The sequence below is a fragment of the Bos taurus genome, chromosome 14, assembly GCF_002263795.3.
Source record: "Bos taurus isolate L1 Dominette 01449 registration number 42190680 breed Hereford chromosome 14, ARS-UCD2.0, whole genome shotgun sequence".
NCBI classification, from domain to species: Eukaryota; Metazoa; Chordata; class Mammalia; order Artiodactyla; family Bovidae; genus Bos; species Bos taurus.
The window spans coordinates 29,842,326-29,860,985 of record NC_037341.1 but is presented as its reverse complement, the minus strand read 5'-3'; the positions used below and the strand labels follow the sequence as shown (position 1 = coordinate 29,860,985).

General features: G+C 43.0%; 1 long non-coding RNA gene across 1 annotated transcript in view; it reads left to right on the top strand.

Annotated features, from left to right (window-relative positions):
- The first annotated feature begins 235 nt into the window (after window positions 1–235).
- Window positions 236–18,660, top strand: part of LOC132342200 (uncharacterized) — a 30,818-nt gene continuing 12,393 nt past the window's right edge. Inside the window, exon 1 of the long non-coding RNA XR_009490488.1 lies at window positions 236–677. This is a non-coding gene — a long non-coding RNA (uncharacterized lncRNA). The remainder of the gene's footprint in view (window positions 678–18,660) is intronic.

Here is an 18,660-nt window from a genome sequence, read left to right as displayed (position 1 = left end):
CTGGCGTGGGCGTGACGACTTCTAAGTGATTCCAACGTCTCCTTCCTCAGTGTCCTCGCCTGAACTAAGGAGAAGGGTCTACAGGACTTGGCACAGTGGCTGGCATGGGTAAGTGCTTCATAAATTATAATGAATATTTTAACTATATGTGTAAGAAGTTAAAATGGAAAAACATCACTTAGTTGAATGTTCATGGAAGGAAGGATTTCAGATAATTGACTGATATTTGCTGAGATGATTGGATTTAGTGTATGGTGTGGTTATGTGATGGTAGAAAACCAGCATGATCTGGTAAAAGTCAGCGACTGCTTCTCTGAACCACCTCAGTCTTGGGTTTCCGCAGGAATGAGTGAAGTGGACTTTTCAGTTTGAGAGTCAAGACGAACCTCAGTTCCAGAACTCTTCTGATTCCGATTGCTCTGGTTACATTCTAGATCAGGAGTTCCTAATCAGGCATCCCTAAATAACTGTCGATCTTAGACTTTCTGAGGAATCTGTGAGCATTTGGAAAGGGAATGTAAAATTGTATGTATGTGCATTTTTCTGAACAGAAAGCCTTTAACTGTATTCAGATTATTAACGAGTTTGGGAATCTTCAAATTTTCAGAAATGGTCTGGATGGTGTGGGCTCCTTTTAATGAGCACTACCCAGAAGCAGAGAAGTTTCCAGACACCAGGTGAGGCTTGGACAGTGATTAAGAGAGAAGGGGTCTTGTCTGAGTTCCTTATGTCATTAGAAGGATATCTACGATGTTAACTTGCTTGGCAGGTCACTGAATACTGAGTTTGTACTTAACAGAATTTATTTGGTCATTTCCCCAAAGATTGCTATTTAACTGCAGCTGCCTCATTCTTCCTTATATAATTGTTATTTTTGAGCTCCAAGGGCCAGGATTTACAAATATTACAATCATGTTATACAATCATGTCAGATTTTCTGGTAATTTTCCTACATTGAAATAATTTTGAATCCCGATTCTGTCATTCAGTATATTTTATGATACTCTCTATTTCCTTTCAGTCATAAATTAGATAATCATGTTGTCTAAATAGATACGGAAAATCCTGTGTCCATTTAAAAATACTCTTTTGCTTTTGAAAAAAATTATTCAGGCTTATTCAGATTTTTCGACATAAGATATTGTTATTATCTTCCTGGCAAAATAGGCTTGATATTTACAGATCAGTTTTGAGTCCCTTGTTACTGAGGTGATAGATTAGGGGAAAGCAAGAATAGATTAGAATATGTTACTCCTTTTTAGCCAGAGTCTTCTTGTGTCATTGTTTTGAAAATTAGCAATGATCCATGAATGTGATTTGCCTAAATTGAGGCTGTTAAAAAAAAAATGCAAGGAATGTTATAGTAGAGTGTGAAGCTATTCTGACCCAATTTTTACTTCCCTAACAAACCCACACAAAGTCCTCAGAAAATCTGCTGCAAGATGGCACAGTATAAAATGACTATGTATAAGTTCACCCCACCCACCTCCCTCTCCCCACCTAGGCTGCTAGCCTCACTTCTCACAAGGGGGGAATGTAAACTGCGCTTGCTTGCTCTGAAGTCTGTGCTAAGTCGCTTTAGTCATGTCAACTCTTGCGACCCTATAGCCCACCAGGCTCCTCTGTCCATGGGATTCTCCAGGCAAGAATACTGGAGTGGGTTGCCGTCCCCTCCTCCAAGGGATCTTCCTGACCCGGGGACTGAACTCACGTCTCCTAGGCCTCCTGCATTGGCAGACGAGTTCTTTTACCACTAGTGCCACCTGGGAGTCCCCTGTGCAGCACCTACTTAATGGCTTTTCCGAGCTGTGCCCCAGCCTTCTCTGTGCTTACTTTGTAGGTTTGAGAAACAGGAACCAAAAGTTGCCTTGTAGAACCTCTCTGGCTCCTCATACAAATCAAAGAACCAAACCCTGCACTTTCAGAAAAGTAAAAAAAAGGCTAACATTTTAAAGGGAGAAAAATAAAAATCCTGCCTCCCAAGAAAAACTACATAGCATACTTCATTTCCTTTCCTATTAGTCTGCTCCCTGAAAGTTTATTATTATTTTTTAAAAAGTTTTTTAAAAAATGCGGACCCTTAAAAGTCTTTATTGAATCTGCTACAGTATTGCCTCTGTTTTATGTTTTGTGTTTTGGGCCCCGAGTCATGTGGGAATCTTAGCTCCATGACCAGGGATTGAACCTGCATCCCCTGAATTAGGTGAAGTCTTAACCATTGGAGCACTAGGGAAGTCCCTATTACTGCTATCACCTATTGTTATTATTTTATTTATTTTTTATTAGAAGATAATTGCTTTACAGTGTTGCATTAGTTTCTGCTGTATGACAACTTGCATCAGCTCTAAGTTTTATTGTTATTATTATTAATCGTCCTGACAAGGACATGTCCATTATCCTGAATGTGGGCAGAGGGGCATAGAAGGACATGGGAGGAAGGAGGTTTCCAGGAAAGCCTAAGGAAAATGATGCACAGGAGGTCAGAGCAGTTCAGGGCACCATCGGCAGCTGTGGGCACCATCTGACTGAGCCGAGCGTGGCCTCCGAGCTGCCTCCACAATATGTGGGGCTTACGGGAGATCCAGGCCCGGCTGCCGAATGTCATTTCCCATAAAGGAGCTGGCTGAATTGGCACCGGTTCCGCCCTGAGCAAATGCGCTAGCAAGGAGGCCCGAGTGAGGCCTTCATTTACCCAAGTCTCTAGGAGGAACGCAAAGGGCGGAGGAGACGGTTCCTTTGTTAACACGGAGATAACGTTGTTTGCCTATGTTAATTTAAAAGGAGACGTCAGACAGCTGGTTCTTAAAAGTCAAATCTGGGCCCTACTCTTGGAGCGTTTCACTGAACTGGAGTATAGTTAAAAACATAAACCATGAAAAAAGGGAGACCTCGCTAGATGGCTTCCACTCCTGGGACTCCCACCCAACCTGACATCAGACAAGCCCTTGGCTGCATTTGCAGTACTCAGCTTCTGTTTTGCAGGTGGTTCCGTTGACCACAGCTGCCATCCTTATCCAAATCGAACATGACTGGATGCGGAGTGGTCAGCTCCCTGGAGTCAGTGTAGAAGAGTATTTCCAGGAGCTGCTTGAAAAATGTGATGTCTAGAAACAGTGCATGCGTGCTAGTAAGTAGTTTCAGTCGTGTCTGACTCCGTGTGACACTGTGGACTGTAGCCCACCAGGCTCCTCTGCCCGTGGGATTCTCCAGGCAAGAATATTGGAGTGGGTTACCATGCCCTCCTCTAGGAACATATTTATGGTAGTTTATGATAGCTTCGTTGGTAAAGAATCTGTTTGCAATGCAGGAGACCCCAATTCTATTCCTGAGTCAGGAAGATCTGATGGAGAATGAATAAGCTACCCACTCTAGTATTTTGGGGCTTTCCTTGTGGTTCAGCTGGTAAGGAATCTGCCTGCAATGCAGGAGACTTGGGTTCAATCCCTGGGTTGGGAAGATCCCCTGGAGAAGGGAAAGGCTACCCACTCCAGTATTCTGGCCTGGAGAATTCCATGGACTATATAATCCATGGGGTCACAAAGAGCCAGACACGATTGAGTGACTTTCACTTTATGGGCACATTGTGTGGGCTTTTAACTGTTGAATCAGAAGGATCTCCTCTTTAAATGTCATTGCACTGCCCTGACACTTTTATGTTGCTGGGGATAAAGCGTGAAGACTTTAAAGCAAGGCGGCCATGAATCCATGGGTATCCATGAACACTGGCTTTGCTGGTGGCTCAGCGGTAAAGAATCCGCCTGCCTGTGCAGGAGACGCAAGTTCAATCCCTGGGTCAGGAAGAACCCCTGAAGAAGAAAATGTCAGGCCACTCCAGTATTCTTGCCTGGAGAATCCCATGGACAGAGGAACCTGTTGGACTACAGTCTATAGGGTCGCAGAAGAGTCAGACATGACTTAGCAGCTTAACCACAACAATCCATGAGCCCTTTCCAATTTCAGGAAGAAGAAACTCAAGGCAATGCAAAATGGCACAGGGAAGGCTGACATACGTTCTGTCTAGTGCTGTGCAGAGTTGGGAGCTCGTATTCTAAGCGAGTCTGAGAATGAAGCAAGACTCATGGTACATTAATTTCCTGGGGGCTGTGGTAATGTAGTACCCAAACTGGGTGGCTTCAAACAACAGAAATTTATTGTTTTGGAGTTCTGGAGGCTGCAGGTCCAAAATCAAGGCATTATCAGGGTCAGGCTTCCTCTGAAGCCTCCAAGGGAAGATCCTTCCCCCATGTCTTCCAGCTTCTGGGAGCCTGAGATGTTTCTTGGCTTGTGACAGCATCACTTTGTTATTTATTCATTTATTTAAAACATTTATTTATTTGGCTGTGCTGGGTCTTACTTGAGGCACATGGGATCTTTGACCTTCATTGTGGCTTTCTCACTCTTAGCTGCAGCATGTGGAATCTAGTTCCCTGATCAGGGATCAAATCTGGGAGCACTAAACCTTAGTCCCTGGACCACCAGGGAAGTCTTAGCATGCTGCTGGGGATAAAGCGTGAAGACTTTAAAGGAAGGTGGCCATGAATCCATGGGTATCCATGAGCACTGGCTTTGCTGGTGGCTCAGTGGTAAAGAATCCACCTGCCTGTGCAGGAGACGCAAGTTCAATCCCTTGAATCTTTGCCTCTGTCTTCCTTTGCCTTCTCCCCATGTCTCTGTGTCATCACACGGTTCCTCCTTCTGTGTGTCTCTCTTTTATAAGGACACAGTCGTATTGGATTAAGAGCCCGTCTAGTCCAGTATGACCTCCCCTTCAGTCAGGTGTGCAAAAGTATCCTCAGATACTTGCGTGTGTGCCAAGTCACTTCAGTCATATCCAACTCTTTGCAACCCTGTGGACTGTAGTCCATCAGGCTCCTCTGTCCATGGGATTTCCCAGGCAAGAATACTGGAATGAGTTGTCATTCCTTTCTCCAGGGGATCTTCCCGACTCAGGGATCAAACCTGCATCTCCTCAGCCTCCTGCATTACAGGCTGACTCTTTACCACTGAGCCATCGGGGAAGCCCATGACCTCACCTTAACCAGGTACATCTGCAACAAACCCAGTTCCAAGTCAGGTCACGTTTGGAGGTACTAGAGGTTTAGAACATCAACGTGTCTTTTTTTGGGGGGAGGGACACAATTCCATCCCTAACACAGAGTGTAAAATAAATCAGAGTGGACAAAGGGGGAATTAGGGAATGAACCTAGAGGAAACTGAATTCTGGAACTCTCTTTATTTCACATTAAGTTTAAAGTTGGTTAGGAATAGGGATCAAGTAGGGTGGAGTAGGTGATAGGGTGCTGCTGTGGGGTTTGGCAGTACCAATCTAGTCAATAATCTAGTACTTAGAGATGCTGGGAACTACCCTGGAAGCTCAGATGGTAGAGAATTTGCCTGCAGTGAAGGAGACCCAGGTTTGATCCCTGGGTCAGGAAGAGCCTCTGGAGAAGGGAATGGCTACCCACTCCAGTATTCTTGCCTGGAGAATTCCATGGACAGAGGAGCCTGGTAGTCTATAGTCCATGGGGTCACAAAGAGTTGGACTTGACTAAGTGACTAACACCTTCAGTTTTCACTTTCATGGTGGGGTAGGTGATGGAATGCTGCTGTGGGGTTTGGCAGTACCAGTCTCAGCAGTAATCTAATACTTAGAGATGTTGGGAACTCTTAGAATTAGCAAAACTTATTGATGAAGGCTGTGCCAAGACAAAATGTGCTGGTACCATAGCTTGTCTTTGGATCTGATGAATCTGGGAAAAACTCTATGTGAGGATTCTTTATCACAGAAGGAATGTGATTTTTTGATTTGTGTCATGTGTTTTATTTGTTTATTTAATTTTTGATTAAATTTTTTTTAATTAGAGGTATAGTTGATTTACAATGTTGTCATGGGTTCACTCTTTCTTTTCTGAAATATACTTCTTCTTCTTCTTTTTTTTTTTTTTGTATACATATATTCCCTCTCTTTTGACTTTACTCCCACCCATCATCCCACCCCTCTAGGTCATCACAGAGCATTGAACTGAGCTCCCTGTGCTATACAGCAGCTTCCCACTAGCTACTTTACACATGGTAAAGTATGTGTCATGTATTTTTAGAGGCAGCAAAGCCTGTATTCAGTCATAAGTAAACACAAAGCACCCACTCACTGTCAAACTCTCTATTTTCGATATGCAAAGGTAACATGAGACACTTGCATGCATGCATGCTGAGTTGTTTCAATCGTGTCTGACTCTTTGATACCCTAAGAACAGTAGCCTGCCAGGCTCCTCTCTCCAGAGAAATCTCTAGGCAAGAGTACTGGAGTGTGTTGCCATTTCCTCCTCCAGGGGATCTTCCTGACCCAGGGATCAACCCTGAGTCTCCTGTGACTCCTGCACTCCAGGTGGATTCTTTACTGCTGAGCCACTGGGAAAGCCACAACTTGAGATACTTACATAAGGTTAAAGAAATCTAACCAGAGTGGCTTGGGAATCAAGTATTATGGTTAATTGAACTTCTTCTTTCATCACAAGTCCCATTTTATCATCATTCTTATTTCTTAGTGTGGGGCCCTTTGAGGAGGTGATACGGTTACTGTCAGGCTTGTTCTCAGCATGCTAACAGCTAGAAAATTTTCCTCTGGGAGTCTACATGTTGTTCTATCTCAACTGTTACCATTCCTGAGTGCTATGGGTAAAAGGACCAACTCAACCATCTTATCTCAAACTGAGCCAAACTAGACACCTGTCAGTTTTTAATATGAAGGAAATAGTCGTAGAAGATACAGTACGGATTATGTTCAGTATGACTGTATCAGTCATGCCTTGGACATCCTTCCCTGTGCTCCTGGGTCCCCTGCTTCAGCAGTACCAGGGAAGAGCCCCAGAGAAGGATGCTGATGCTACCTGCCTGAGGTGATGCAGCAGTAAGTGCAGTGTGCCAGGATGTAAACCTCCCTTTGTCTGACTCCGAGGGCTGGGTACCCTTGCCTACTCTTTAGGAACTAATGATTGAGGAGGGTACAGAGCTTTTCAGAGTTGTGCTAATAGTATGAGCAGAAGTAAAAAAATAGTATATTCAGAAACATTTTGTATTTCGTGCCAACTATATGCCAGGCACTTTAGAAGACAGACATTTTTATTCATTATGTGTTTGGTTAATCTAGGCACTTTCATATGCTACCCCTTTTCACAAAGACCATGCAAAGTATTATTTCCATTTTCCTTTTTTTAAATAAAACTTTTTTTAAAATTCAAGAATGGTTGACTTACAATATTAATTTCAGGTGTCTGGTATGATGATTCTTTATTTTTGGACATTAGACTCCATTTTAAGTTATTACAGGATAGACTCCATTAGAAGTTACTACAGTTATTACTGTAATTCCCTGTGCTGTGTAGTATGTGCCTGCTGCTTATGTATTTGTACATAGTTTGTATATGTGAATCCCACATGTCTAATTTGTCCCTCCTGCTTCTCTCTTTCTTCTGGTAGTCACCAGTTTGTTCTCTATATCAGTGAGTCTGCTTCTATTTTGTATTCGTTTGTGTTACCTTTTAGATTCCATATATAAATGATATCATATAGTGTTTGTCCTTCTCTGTCTGACTTATTTCACTAAGCACAGCATTCTTTAGGTCAGTCTCCCATTTTCTTTTCTTTTTTAATTGAAGTACCCTGCTACTGAGTCCCTTCAGTCATGTCCAACTCTTTGCGACCCTGTGTACTGTAGCCCACCAAGCTCCTTTGTCCCTGGGATTCTCCAGTGGGAGATTCTCCAAGAATACTGGAGTGGATTGCCGTGCCCCCCTCCAAGGGATCTTCCCGATCCAGGGATCAAACCCGCATCTCCTATGTCTCCTGCGTTGGCAGGCGGATTCTTTACCACTAGTGCCACCTGGGAAGCCCAGTAGTTGATTTACAATGTTGTGCCAATCTCTGCTGTACAGCAAAGTGACTCAGTTATACACATGTAGGCATTCTTTTTAAAAAATATTCTTCTCTATTATGGTTTGTCACAGGATGTTGAATATAATTCCCTGTGCTCTACAGTAGGACCCCATTGTCTATCCATCCATCTCCATTTTCTATTAAATAACTGAAGAAACAAGCTGGGAAAGCTGCAGTTTAGGCGGTTTTCCAAAGGCAGTATAGATAGTAGTTGCGGGAGTTGGGTTCTGCAGGATTGAGAATGGCAAGATGAGGATGACATCATTTTGGATGACCTGGAGCACAGGCTCTGTGTCAGTGAGCGTGAGAGATATAATTGGAAGTGTGTGGGCACATGATGGAGGGTTCTGAATGCAAACCTGAAGACTACATCTACCACAGTGATATTACCAAGCAACCGCGATTGTGAGCAGCTGGGTAAAGGGATGAAATCAGCTCAAGGAAGAGGAATCCAACATTGCGAGAGGAGAAAACAGGCAGGGAAACCTGCCAGAAAGTTTTTATAGTAATTGAGGCCTGAGTTGAATTGGGTCTTCTGTGTGTGGATAGGAAAAACCTTGTCTCATTCCAAAGAAAGCTTGAAGGTAGCTTGCAGAAATCTGTGAAATATAGCAGAGTCATACAAAACAGTGCATGAGTGGGGCTTCTTGTTGGCCCAGTGGCAAAGAATCTGCTTGCTAATGCAGGAGACATGGATTTGACCCCTGATTTGGGAAGATCCCACTTCCTGAGGGGCTACTAAGCCTATGTGCCACAACTATTGAGCCTGTGCTCTAGAGCCGGGGAGCCGCAACAACTGAACCTTCGTGCTACAGCTACTGAAGCCCACGTGCCCTAGAGCTCATGCTCTGCAATAAGAGAAGCCGCTGTAATGAGAAGGTCATGCACCACAACTAGAGAAAAACCTGAGCAGTCACGAAGACCCAGCACAGCCAAATATAAATAAAAAAACATTAGAAAAAACAGCGCATGAGGGAAAATACAGAGAAAGAGCAAGGGGTAACGAAATAGCACCAGAGCCAGTACATTCCTGGCGTAGAGGGGACTCTGCTCACCTACACATAATTAAACAAGGGAACAACTGTGTTGTTCTAAGAATACAACATTCTAGGAATATAACTGCACCTCTGGATTAATGCAGGGGTAGATTGTAATCTATTTAGGGGACTTTGGGGGTTACATGCTCTTTAGGCATCTTGAACAGGCCACAACTTTGAATAATATTGCATATGGCATTATGTTTATGTAATACAGGGAGAAGAAAATGGCAACCCACTCCAGTATTCTCGCCTGGAAAATCCCATGGACGGAGGAGTCTGGTAGGCCACAGTCCACGGGGTTGCAAAAAGTTGGACACAACTGAGCGACTTCACTTCACTCATTTCACTCACTTCATACTTTATCACTGGAGAAGGAAATGGCAACCCTCTCCAGTATTCTTGCCTGGAGAATCCCATGGACAGAGGAGCCTGGCAAGCCATGGTTCATGGGGTCACAGAGAGTTGGACATGACTGAAGTAACTGAGCATGCATTAGGTAATAGAACTATGCTTATTGTATGCTGTAGGTAAAAATCAGAAACACGTTTCCCATGAGCATCAAGCTGGGTAGGATTGTTGTCTTTGATCTCTGCTTTTGAGAAAGGAGATGTGCCCGGTTAGGTCATCCTAACTCCACTCAAGGAGAGTCAAGAGAACACTTGGGACAGATGGAGATTCTCATTAAGAAAAAAATAGGAGTTAGGACATCCCTGGTGGTCTGGTGATTAAGACTTCACCTTCCAATTTAGGGGGTTCGCTCCTTGGTCGGGGAGCCAAGATCCCACATACCTCACAGCCAAAAACCCAGAACTTAAAATGATACAATACTGTAACCAACTCAATAAATACTTTAAAATGGTCTACATTAAAAAAAAAAAGAAAACATGTGTAAATAAATAATGATCACAACCTCGAGTTTTAAATTCACAAAACAATTTCATTTGAGAAAATTTTAAGGCAAGTATAACTAACATCACAAACATAGATATCTACATAAACTAGAGGATTTTAGCTTTATGTAGACTTTCTTCCTGGTTGCCCTTCACATTCACTAACTGTGACATGTGTATTAAGAAGGAGCTGATTTGATGTCTGCTATGAGCTAGGGATTAACTGATAGTTACTAGATGATGAATCAGCAGAGCTTAGAGAACAGTGGAAAGAGATGAGAATGAGATGCACTCTTGGTCTGTTCATATTAGAGAGTATCAGTGAATTCTGAGTTGTAAACAACAGAACCTTTACTCTCAGATCAGATCAGTCGCTCAGTCGTGTCCAACTCTTTGCGACCCCATGAATCGCAGCATGCCAGGCCTCCCTGTCCATCACCAACTCCCAGAGTTCACTGAGACTCACGTCCATCAAGTCAGTGATGCCATCCAGCCATCTCATCCTCTGTTGTCCCCTTCTCCTCTTGCCCCCAATCCCTTCCAGCATCAGAGTCTTTTCCAATGAGTCAACTCTTCGCATGAGGTGGCCAAAGAACTGGAGTTTCAGCTTTAGCACCATTCCTTCCAAAGAAATCCCAGGGCTGATCTCCTTCAAAGCCTTTAACTGTGTGGATCATAATAAACTGTGGAAAATTCTGAAAGAGATGGGAATACCAGACCACCTGATCTGCCTCTTGAGAAATTTGTATGCAGGTCAGGAAGCAACAGTTAGAACTGGACATGGAACAACAGACTGGTTCCAAATAGGAAAAGGAGTACGTCAAGGCTGTATATTGTCACCCTGCTTATTTAACTTATATGCAGAGTACGTTATGAGAAACGCTGGACTGGAAGAAACACAAGCTGGAATCAAGATTGCCGGGAGAAATATCAATAACCTCAGATATGCAGATGACACCACTCTTATGGCAGAAAGTGAAGAGGAACTCAAAAGCCTCTTGATGAAAGTGAAAGTGGAGAGTGAAAAAGTTGGCTTAAAGCTCAACATTCAGAAAATGAAGATCATGGCATCCGGTCTCATCACTTCATGGGAAATAGATGGGGAAACAGTGGAAACAGTGTCAGACTTTATTTTCTGGGCTCCAAAATCACTGCAGATGGTGACTGCAGCCATGAAATTAAAAGACGCTTACTCCTTGGAAGGAAAGTTAGGACCAACCTAGATAGCATATTCAAAAGCAGAGACATTACTTTGCCAGCAAAGGTTCGTCTAGTCAAGGCTATGGTTTTTCTTGTGGTCATGTATGGATGTGAGAGTTGGACTGTGAAGAAGGCTGAGTGCCAAAGAATTGATGCTTTTGAACTGTGGTGTTGGAGAAGACTCTTGCGAGTCCCTTGGACTGCAAGGAGATCCAACCAGTCCATTCTGAAGGAGATCAGCCCTGGGATTTCTTTGGAAGGAAGAACCTTTACTCTAGCTAGTTAAAACAGAAAAAGAACTCGTACAAGGAATTTTTGACTGGTACTCTCAGTAAGAAGTACATTTTACATTGTGGTTTTCACAGATCCATACATGTTTATAATGCAAGTGAAAAAATTTGAATGGAGCAATACAGGGAAAGATAGAGGACAGGCAGGAGGAGAAGGGAGTGACAGAGGATTAGATGGTTGGATGGCATCACCAACTCAATGGACATGAGTTTGAGCGAATTCTGGGAGATAGTGAAGGACAGGGAAGCGTGGTGTGCTGCAGTCCATGTGGTCACAAAGAGTTAGACATGACTCAGCGATTAAGGCACTCACTTTTCACAACTTGGTCTAAGAGGCTGTTCAAACTTAACTTGTCTCAACTTGAACTCACTTTGCCCCTACAAACTTAATCATCCTACGGTTTCCCATGTCAGTAAATGGCTTCCAGTTGCTTAGGCCAAAAAAAAAAAAAAAAAAAATTTCATTCTTAACTTCTCTCTTTCAAATTCCATGCCAAATTCATTAGCAAATCCTGTCAATTCTATTTTTGGAAATATTTCCTGAATCCAGCCTCTTCTCATGACTTCTATGACCTCTCATCCTACGCTGAGCTACCAAACCTCTTGCAAAGATTATTATAATCCATCCCTAAGCACCTTCCTGATTCTGTAACCAAAAGTGGGGTCTGGCTGCTCGCCACTCAAAAGCCAATAAAGAGACCAGGTTTGTGGAAAGGCAAATTTGCTTTATTTTGGATGCTGGGAAGGTGGGGGTGGGTGGGAGGATGCTTGTCCAAAGTCCAGCTTTTCTCTCCCCTGCCAAGCCCCCTGACAATCAGGGGATAAGAACTCTTATAGACGAAGGGAGGGGGCTCCATGCAGAAACCACGCAGTCAGCTTTGACAGTTATCTTGAAATGGTTCATCTGTGGTCTGAGCAACGTCATCTTGATTGTTTTAAGTACTGTTACTCTTCAGTCCCATGGTCAGTTTGTTCCCATTTCCTTGAGGCCAATTCTTGGAATTGTGGCAGCTTATGTCATGGCCACAGTCTGGTTATCATGCAGTTAACATCTTCCCCCTGGTGGGAGATTCAAGATCTGTAAGACAGCTCACAGGATATGGTTCAGAATACTATCTATAGCCCTTGGGAAGACTATGCTTACTGACTAAACGATTATTGTTTTGCCTTGTCTGACTGCTTTTCTTTGCTTTTGTATTTTCTCACTTTTCTGATTAAACTTATTCTTTGGCTAAAGTTTTTGCACGGACTAAAGATGGGCTGAGGATACAGGGGACAGGAACCATAGGGTCCTGCTCCATTTCACTTCTACCTTTCCTCAGATGCTTCTCCCTAGCCTGTCTCTCCCCCGCAGGAAACCCCAGGGATCTTTCTGAAACTTGAATTGACTTCTTCCACGGGCTTTCCGTGTGCGTATGCATGCTAGGTTGCTTCAGGCATGTCCGACTTTTTGCGACCTCATGGACTGTAGCCCTCCAGGCGACTCTGTCCATAGGATTCTCCAAGGCAGGAAAACAAGTGGGTTGCTATGCCAGGGGGTCTTCCCCACCCAGGGATCAAACTAGAGTCTCTTATGTGGCAGGCGGATTCTTTATCACTAAGCCACCTGGGAAGCCCAGCATTTTGTGTGGATCAAAGTAAAACCCACAGCCTATGCCAAGGTCTGAAGGATCTCATCCCCTCCCATTCTGCTCTTGACCTCCTGGTACAGCAAGAGCCTCTTTGGTCTTCCTCAGACACACACCATACTCTCCTGCCTCAAGACCTTTGGAAGAGCTCTCTTGGCCAAGAATGCTTTTCCCATGACTCAATCGTTTACTTCCTTTAGCTGACTCCTGTCACTAATTGCTCAGATGTCACTTTCATGGTCCACCCTGTGTACCTCCATGATTGATCTATCTCTTTCCACTGCTTTATTATTCTTCACATCACTTACCACCACTTGGTACATTATCTATAGATGTGTTTGTTGGCTTTCTCTCTTCCCAGGGGAAGGTAAACTTGTGGGCAGGAATTTTCTGTTTGTTTACTTTTGTGTCTCCAGTGCCTGATTTATCACCAGCTCTTGTATATCAAGGGCAAAAGGCCCAGGAGCACACGCACGAGGCCGGCTGGAGCAGCATTTATGGGGAAAACTCCCGGAGACAGGAGCCATAAGAGGTCCCAGGTTTCTCATCACATTCCGGGGCATTGCAGAGAGATCTAGCAAGTGCAGATGTTAGACTCCGGGAGAGGGTCCCTGACCCTCAGGCTATAGGCCTTTTAAGCTGCATGATTTGATGAACATCATCCACTTGCCTGAACACAAAAGCTCACACGGTGGCAGAACCTTGGCTCCAGTCCTGTGCTGACAGCTCTTTTTGTGTTTGGGTTAACATCAGCTCTTTCCTGCTCAGAAAAGAGGGCTGCTATTCAGGTTTTATAGTTGTACCTCTACACTGTGCCAAGGCAGTGGTGTGACTGGCCACGTAAGCCTTCCTGTAGCATCACTGAGGGTGATGATCTGAGCCTTGTGTTTAAGCAGGAATCCTTGTCTTGGAGCGCTGGGCCATGACCAGTAGCCATTTGTTGTTCAGTTACTAAGTCTAAGTTGCGTCCGACTCTTTGCAACCCTGTGGACTGCAGTGTGCTAGGCTTCCCTGTCCTTCACTATCTCCCAGAGTTTGCTCACACTCATGTTCATTGAGTCAGTGATGCCATCCAACCATCTCAAACTCCATCATCCCTTCTCCTCCTGTCCTCAATCTTTCCCAGCATCAGGGTCTTTCCAATGAGTTGGCTTTTGACATCAGGTGTCCAAAGTATTGGAGCTTCAGCATTAGTCCTTCCAATGAATATAAGTGGAGTTTTTAGTGATCATACAACAAGTAACTAGAGAATACAGCAGAAACAGGCTCTGGGGGCTCATATGAGAAGGCCTCCTTGCTGCTTCTAAGACTTAGCAGCTGCAGAGGAATGCAACGAAAGCTGAGGAGCTGGGTGATGCCAAAAGTGCAACTTCTCACTCAGGAAATGGAACAAAATGCCACGCATGTGAGTTGAAGCGTTTTATAGTTGAGGAATTAGTGTTTACTTATAATTTGCTCCCTGATTAAAGGGGTGTACTTTATGTTTTTAAAAAAATAAATTTATTTATTTTTGGCCATCAGGTCCCAGTGTGTGGGCTTGTCCAATTGCAGCATACAGGCTTAGTTGCTTCATGGCATGTGGGATTTTAGTTCCTTGACCAGAGATCAAACCCACGCCTCCTGCATTGAAAGGTGGATTCTTTACTGCCAGACAACCAGGGAAGTCTCTATAATTTTGGTTTTTTAATTTCTTAATATAACATAACCTTCTGGTAAGGTACTTGTCCTAGATTTCAGTGAGGAAGGCAAGGAGGGGAGCAATAGGGAGATGGTATATATCACCGGAAATATCTCACTTCCCTGGTGGCTGAGACGGTAAAGAATCGGTCTGTAATGCAAAAGACCTGGGTTCAATCCCTGGGTTGGGAAGATCCCCTGGAGGAGGGCATGGCAACCCACTCCAGTATTCTTGCCTGGAGCATTCCATAGACTGAGGAGCCTGACGGGCTACAGTCTGTGGGGTCCCAAAGAGTTGGACATGGCTGAATGACTAACACTTTCACACTTTCACTTTCATAATACCTGGGGAAACTTGAACAAATGCCACATTTTATATAGCATATCAAGATTTATAGTACATTTACATGTATAATCTTATTTCTTACAACAAGTCTGTAAGAAATAGCTTTTTCCCAGGTGATGCAGTGGTAAAAATTCGCTTACCAATGAAAGAGATGCAAGAGATTTGAGTTTGATCCCTGGTTTGGGAAGGTCCCCCAGAGGAGGAAATGGGAACACATTCCAGTATTCTTGCCTCGAGAATCCCATGGACAGGGGAGCCTGGTGGGCTACAGTCCATGGGGTCGCAAAAAGTCAGACACAAGTGAGAGACTGAACACACAGACACAAACACATTTAAAGCAAAATCTAATTTAAATTTTCATTTAGAATGAAAATGTGTATAGATATTTATTTATTTGATGTACATTGGGTCTATACACTTTGCTGCATTCATAAATGGATTCTCCATTTTAATTATTTGCCTAATGGAAATCATTTTTACTTTAGCACTGAGTTTTAAAATGGGATTGGAACAAAAGAATGAAGATTCAAAGTTTAATTAACTTTGGTATCAATTACTTTATTAAGTCACAGTTCTTTAACTTATGCAATTATCTCTTCTTCTGAATGCTTAGACCAGATCATACATATATAAAGATTTTGTGAATTGAAAGGATATTTTTTTCCTCTGATTTCACTGAGTTCTTACTCTATTAAGACCTGTTCTATTAAGGGGGGGCCCAGAAATCGGCTGTGTGACTTTTGATCTTTCAAATACATACCCTATGTAAGTGAAAAACTGTATCTTGCTATATAAATGTAAAATGTTCCTTGTAAGGATAAATTACATTATTGGACCCATTTGATACTGTCTTTAAGTTTACCATTTTAACTTCACCTGTAGAGATATATTTAAAAGACATGATAGGAATATCATAGAACTTTATAGAAGTTATTTACGGAATAGCTTTGTAGAGGACATTTTATTTGGCCAAATTACTAAGAGAGTATACACTCATAGTCTTTGTCACCTTGCATATCACACACACACTATACTGTTTCATCATTTATGCCAGAAAGAATGGATAGTTTAGGAAAATGTTTTAAAGCCTTCTTCAGTCTTTTTATGCTCAGTCACTCATGTGTCCCACTTTTTGAGACCCCATGGACTGTAGCCATGGACATGTGGCTCCTCTGTCCATAGAACTCTCCAGGCAAGAATACTGGAGTGGGTTGCCATTCCCTTCTCCAGGGGATCTTCCCCACCCAGGGATTCAATATACATCTCTTGTGCATCCTGCATTGGCGTGCGGGTTCTTTACCAATGTGCCACCTGGGAAACCTCTGGTCTTTTTAGGCTAGTCATATCTCTCACTTATAGTTTTGACTCAGTAACATTTATGACTCATAAATTTAGAATGTTTAGGCGAATTCATGTCAAAACTGTGGACAAGATAATGTAAACAAGAGTTCTATTTGTGTACGAAGGAGAAAGGGGGTTACTGAATTAGTTGGCATATTTCTACTTGGCTTCTGCTCTCAAACAGAACCTTGAAATCCTGGATAATACAAATAATCATACAATTTGCTTTGGATGTTTGATTATGGGAATATTGTTCCTACACTGATAGCGTGACGCTTTCAATCATGTCTTGGATTTGTAAATCTAGAAACAGTGCTCTTAACATGGTATGCTTGTCATTTAGAGACAGAGCCAATTACAAAGGTTTTGTTTTTAGTCTGGTGATGACAGTATGCTAATCAGGGCTAGACAAAAACTTGAATCAGAAGAGAAATATCTGATGAGTATTAGGAAAACCCTCAGGCCCAGGGACAAGGTCTCTTCCAGTTCTCTGGTCTCCTGTTAGTGGGTGGGTGGCATTCCTCAGGTTGGAAACAAAATAGGGGGAGGGAGAGAGTAAGAGTAGGAGAGAAAATATGATGAGTCCGCAATTCTGTTCCCTGCAAAGTGAAATTGTCCTGAGAACCATTGTCCTGATAGGCTTAGTTCAATTTCAAAATTAAAAGGATTTGGTTAAAATATTATACACCAGTGTTTCTAAAGCAGGCATGATTTGGCAAAGTATGAACACACTTTTGTCTTGAGTGGAAGGTACTGTTGGCATCTAGTGGTCAGAGGCCAGGGATGCTGCTCAATGATGTATAGGATAATCTACCGCAAAGCATTATCCTGCTCAAAATAGTGCTGAAGTTCAAAAAGTGTTAGCCCATCAGTAGTGTCTGACTCTTTGTGACCCCATGGACTGTAGCCCGCCAGGTTCCTCTGTCCATGGGATTCTCCAGGCAAGAATACTGGAGTGGGTTGCCATGGCCCTCCTCCAGGGGATCTTCCCAACTCAGGGGTTTAACCTGTGTCTTTTATATCTCCTGCATTGGCAAGCAGGTTTTTTTTTTTTTTTTTTAACCTCTAGTGCCACCTGGGAAGTCCCCCACATAGCCATAGGCCAGTTAAATTTTTAATAGGCACTGATTGGTGAGACTATTGCTCTGTTCAAAGCACTTTGTCCAAGTCTTTTTTTTTTTTAATTGAAGTATAATTGCTTTACCATATCATGTTGGTTTACGCTGTATAATAAAGTGAATCAGCTATATGTACACATATATTTCCTCCCTCTTCAACCTCCTCCCCCCTCCCCGTCCCCCCTGCTACCATCCTACCTATCTAGGTCATCACGGAGCACTGAGCAGAGCTCCCTGTGCTTTATTAACGCAGCTGATGGAGAAAGTGACCATGGTAGACTATTTTTTTTCTTCTGGTTATGCACTACTCCTTTCCCCCCTTTTCTATAATGAGAGGCAGCATGAGAGAGGAAAAGGTACCCATGAGCTTTGGAGTGACTGACTCTGTAATGTGCTGATCATAAAGAACCTATTTCATAAGTGGATGTGAGGATTAAATGAAATTATAGATGTTAGGGGCATGGAGTAAATACAAATATTAGCCATTATTTTGCTAGCAGGGGACCTGGGGAAAGTTAACCCCAGCAAGTTTCCATTTTCAACTGACTGAAATGGAGACAGTAATGGCTTATAGAGTTACAGTGAGGATTAATTGTAAACGCTCAGCTAATTGTCTGGCACAGATAAGCACTAAATGCATAATAGCTACTATTGTTATTATTTACCATGACAATTCACTTTCAAAACTCTATCTCAGACCACAGTCAAAGGTAGGTAACGCTGGAGGCAGTTTGGAGAATAAGAAAGGATATAAACTGAAGCTAAAGAAACCTTTATTTTGTAGCTCTGGCAAAGCTGTGTAACTGAGTAACTTGGACCCCAATTTCCTTGTTCATAGTTCTGGAGAGTGTCAAGAGTAATAGCAAACGTGGTATGCCTGGCATTTACTGAGTGCTCAGAAAGTGTTATTAATAGTTTCCCTTTGTTCCTAGCCAAAGAGACCTTTAATTTCTGAACTACAATATTATTGTAGCCTGGGATTCCCTGGAAGCAGTGCCTGAGGTGAAAGGCTGTGTATGGATATATTTTTTAAATTAATTAATTAATTTAGTTATTTACTTCTGGCTGTGCTGGGTCTTCTTTGCTTTGCATGGGCTTTCTTTAGTTGAGGCAAGCAGGGGCTACTCTTCATTGTGGTGCGGTGACTTCTCTTGTTGGGGAGCCAGGCTCTAGAGCGTGGGCTCAGTAGTTGGGGAGC